The sequence below is a fragment of the Oryctolagus cuniculus genome, chromosome 4 (assembly GCF_964237555.1).
Source record: "Oryctolagus cuniculus chromosome 4, mOryCun1.1, whole genome shotgun sequence".
Lineage (NCBI taxonomy): Eukaryota > Metazoa > Chordata > Mammalia > Lagomorpha > Leporidae > Oryctolagus > Oryctolagus cuniculus.
The window spans coordinates 46,596,612-46,601,790 of record NC_091435.1 but is presented as its reverse complement, the minus strand read 5'-3'; the positions used below and the strand labels follow the sequence as shown (position 1 = coordinate 46,601,790).

General features: G+C 34.6%; 1 non-coding gene across 1 annotated transcript; it reads left to right on the top strand.

The window, feature by feature from the left end:
• Positions 1–636: 636 nt before the first annotated feature.
• Positions 637–800, top strand: LOC127483101 (U1 spliceosomal RNA). Its single transcript, XR_007909064.2, has one exon. It is a non-coding gene; the product is annotated as a U1 spliceosomal RNA (small nuclear RNA).
• The last annotated feature ends 4,379 nt before the right edge of the window (positions 801–5,179 follow it).

Sequence of the window (5,179 nt, the reverse complement as noted above, 5' to 3'; positions counted from 1 at the left end):
ATGTCAGCAAATTCAAAAAAATTGAAATCATACCATGGTAATTCTCTGACCACAATGGAATGAAGTTGGCAATCAACAACTCAGGAATCCCCAAAACATATGCAAACACATGGAGACTGAACAATACACTCCTGAATGAATAGTAGATCATAGAAGAAATCAAAAGAGAAATCAAAAAATTTCTGGAAACAAATGAAGATGACAATACAACATATCATAACTTATGGGGTACAGCAAAAGCAGTGTTAAGAAGCAAATTTATAGCAATTGGAGTCTACATCAATAAATTGGAAAGATACCAAATAAATGAACTATCAATGCATCTTAAGGACCTAGAAAAACAACAGCAACCAAACCCAAAACTAGTAAGAGAAAAGAAATAATTAAAATTAGAGAAGAAATCAACAAAATCAAATTCAATAAAATAATAAAAATGATCAACAAAACAAAGAGCTGGTTTTTTCAAAAAAATAAGTAAAATTGACACACCATTGGCCCAACTAACTATAAAAAAGAGAAGATAGAAATTAATAAAATCAGAGGTGAAAAAGAAATGTAAAACAGAAACCACAGAAATAAAAAGAGTCATCAGAGTATACTACAAATAGCTATATGCCAACAAAACTGGGAACCTAGATACTGACCTGGCAGGGGAGACACCATGATCAAGCAGGTGGTTTTCCCAGGGCGAGGCTCTCCCATTGCACTGCGGGAGTGCTGACCCCTGTGATTTCCCCAAATGTGGGAAACTCGACCGCATAATTTGTGGTAGTGGGGGACTGAGTTCGTGCTCTCCCCTGGAAAAAAAATCTGGAAACCTAGAAAAAATGGATAGATTCCTTAACAATTATAACCTACCTAAATTGAATCATGAAGATGTAGAGAACTTAAACAGACCAATACCCAAGACAGCACTCAAATCAGTATTAAAGACTCTCCCGACAAAGAAAAGCCCAAGACCAAATGGCTTCACCACTGGACTCTACTAAACATTTAAATAAGAACTAACTTTAATTCTTCTCAAGCTTTTCAAAACAATTGAATGGGAGGAATCCTCCCAAATTCTTTCTATGAAACCAGCATCTCCTTAATTCCTGAGCCTGAAAAAGATACAACAGAATAAGAGAATGACAGACTAATCTCTCTAATGATCATAGATGTAAAAATTCTCAACAAGATACTAGCCAATTGAATCAAAAAACACATCAGAAAAATCATCCACCCAGGCTAAGGGGTATTTATTTCTGGTATGCAGGCAGGGATGGTTCAATATTCATAAATCAATCAATGTGATACATCACATTAACAAACTGAAAAATAAAAATCATATGATTATCTCAATAGACCCAGATAAAGTATTTGACAAAATACAACACCCTTTGATGATAAGAACTTTAACCTAATTGGGAACAGAAGAAACATTTCTCAACACAATCAAAGCAATATATGAAAAACCCACAGCCAGTGTCCTAATAAGCAGGGAAAAGTTGGAAGCATTACCACTGAGATCCAGAACCAGACAAGGGTACCCAATCTGACCACTGCTTTTCAATATAGTCCTAGAAGTTTTAGCCAGATCCATTACTCAAGAAAAAGAAAGCAAAGGGATACAAATCAGGAAGGAGGAAGTTAAACTATCAATATTTGCAGATTACATGATCCTATAAAAAGGGGATCCAGAAGACTCCACTAAGAGACTATTGGAACTCATAGAAGAGTTTGTAAAGTAGCAGGACATAAAATCAACACACAGAAATCAATAGCCTTTGTATATATAGATAATGCCACAGCTGAAAAAGAGCTTCTAAGATCAATCCCATTCACAATAGCTACCAAAAAAATAAAATACCTTGGAATAAATTTAACCAAGGATGTCAAAGCTCTCTATGATGAGAATTACAAAACACTGAAGAAAGAAATAGAACAAGAGACATAAAAAAGTGAAAAAATATCCTATGTTCATGGACTGGAAGAATCAACATCATCAAAATGTCCATACTACGAAAAGCAATTAACAGATTTAACATGGTACCAATCAAAATACTAAATACACTCTTTTCAGATATAGAAAAAATGATTAAAAATTCATTTGAAATACATATCGAAACACAGGAGACCCCGAATAGCTAAAGCAATCTTATACAACAAAAACAAAGCTGGGGGAATCACAATACCAGTTTTCAAGGCATACTACAGGGCAGTTGTAATCAAAACAGCCTAGTATTGGTACAAAAACAGATGGGTAGACCAATGGAACAGAATAGAAATACCCGAAATCAATCTAAATATCTGCAACCAACTTCAACAAAGGAGCTCAAATCAACTCTAGGAGCAAAGACAGTCTCTTCAACAAATGGTTCTGGGAAAACTGGATCACCAGATGCAGAAGCATGAAACAATACCTTTACCTGGCACCTTTCATCAACATCCACTTAAAATTGACTAACAACATATATCTACAACCTGACACGATCAAATTATTAGAGAACACTGGGGAAAACCTACAAGACACTGGCATAGACAAAGAGTTCCTGGAAATGTGGGAATGTAGACTGTTAAAACCACTATGGAAGACAGTGTGGAGATACCTAGAGGTCTGAATATAGACCTATAATATGACCCAGCCATCCCACTCCTGGGAATCTACCCAAAGGAAAGGCATATGAAAGAGCTATATGTATCTCCATGTTTATCACAGTTCAATTCTCAATAGCAAAGATGTGGTATCAACCCAAATGCTCATCAAGTGAAAAAAAATGCTCATCAGCAGTAAAAAAAAAATGAATCTAGTCATTTACAACAAAATGGATGAAACTGGAAAACATCACAGTTAGTGAAATAGTCTCAAAGGGACAAATTCTATATGTTCCCCTTGACCGGCAATAACAGAACAGCTAAAAGACAACATGTAGAAATGAAATTGCCACTATGAGAAGGAATGATTTTGAATAGGCCTTCCCTTGACTGTTGAGGAACAGCTTTTTAGTCTATATTTTTGGTTATCATTTCCTTTCTTTTCCTTTATAATATTTTCTCTTTCATATGAATCACTGAACTCTATACTAAACATAGAATTAATCATATATGTATAAAGTTAATTGAAAATAGATCTCAGTGAAGAATAAGAGTGAGAATAAGAAAGGGAAGAGGCAGGGGACTGGGACTGTGGATGAGAAGAGTTACCTAGGTCGTAAAACTATAATCATGAAATGCATGAAGTGTGTAACTGCAAAGCAGATAGTCCTACATAATTTACTATGGACTCACTTCTAAGGGTACAGCTAAACAAATTGCCATAGGACCCCAAAAACCCCTCAAGTTGGCTGATAAAAATAGCAGCTTAAGTGCTATAAAGACCAAGTAGATAGGATCAAGTGGATTTTACCACTTGATATCCATAAAGATAGGATCAAGTGATCAAATGATCATATAAATAGGTCTAAGTATATGGAAACAATAATAGACCAAATTTAAAAAGTGTGAAGGCTCCAACATGGGAAGCAGTCCATACAGCAGACTCAGAGTAACAATCTCTTTAAGCAGCACTTTGACCTCAAAATCAGCATCTAAGACTCTCTGGTCTGGATGGAAAGTTCAAGGTGAGCCTATCAGGTATGGAAAGCCAAGATCTCTGCATGCAGATGTATGAAACAAAACCCATACATTATACAAAAATCAGCTCAAAATGGATCAAAGATCTAAATCTTTGACCTGATACCATCAAATTACTAGGGCAGAACACTGACAAATCCGCAAGGCATTGGCATTGGCATACATAATGACTTCTTGAAAAAGATCTCAGAAGCCCAGGCAATCAGAACCAAAATTGACAAATGTGATTACATCAATTTGAGAAGCTTCGGCACTGCAAAAGAAACACAGCAGAGTGAAAAGGCAACCAAAAATGGGAGAAAATATTTACAAACCATGAAACTGATAAAGGATTAATATCTAGATTCTATAAAGTGCTGAAGAAACTCAACAACAACAATGTAAAAATCCAGTTAAGAAATTGGCAAAAGACTTTTTTTTCCAAGAGAGGAAATTCAAATGGCCAACAGACAATGAAAAAAATGATCAGGATCACTAGCTATCAGGGAAATGCATATTAAAACCACAATGAGGTTTCACCTCACCATAGTTAGAATAACTCATACAGAAATCTACAAATAATGAACGCTGATGAGGCTGTGGGGAAATCCACTGTTGGTGGGAATGTAAACTATTACAGTCATTTTGGAAGACATCTTAAATCAGAATTCTGAAAGTAGATCTACCATATGACCCAGCAATCTAACTCCTGAGAATTTATCCAAACAAAATGAAATCAGCAGATGAAAGTGAGCTCTACTCTGATGCTGATTGCAGCTCAATTCACAATAGCTCAGATATGAAATCAACCTAGATGTCCATCAACTGATGACTGGATAATGAAATTTTGGTGTATATATACACTATGGAATACTACTAAGTGGTAAAAAAAAATGAAATCCTGTATTTTGCAAGAAAATAGATGCAACTGGAAATCATTATACTTAGTGAAATAAGCCAGTCCAAAAAAGACAAATAACATATGTTTTCCTTGATTTAGTGGCAACTAATAGAGTACCAAAAATGCAATATATAGGAATGAAATTAACATTTTTGAGCTTTGCTGAGTGTTTATAGCCCTAAACAGTGTTTTTTTTTCTCCTTACTATTTGTAAGAATATTTAGTGTAGGGTTAATCTTATGAGCATAAAGTAAACTGGAAGTAGATTATTCTAAAAATAAGAGCGCTAATAATAGAGAAAGGAGGAAGGACAGTGGGAGTGTGGGAAGGAGTGAGGGTAGGGTAAAAAGTATCACTACATTCCTAACTGTATACATGAAATACATTAAATTTGTAAATATGTAAATAAAAATAGATATTTTTAGAAAAAAACAAAAATACTAATATGTAAAGAATGGGTAATATAAGTATCTCAGTCAAAAACATGTGAAAATATGTGAACATGTAAAATATATATAAGAAAAATCAATACACACGCAGAAATAAAGCTACTTCAATAGTAATAGTAGAACCCAACTAAAATTGGGCATTGTGATAGTCCTTTTAATTAACAAACTGTCAAAAGATTTATAGCTATGGATATAGCTTGGTAGATGTACAGAATTGGGTACTATTGCCCTAGCTAGT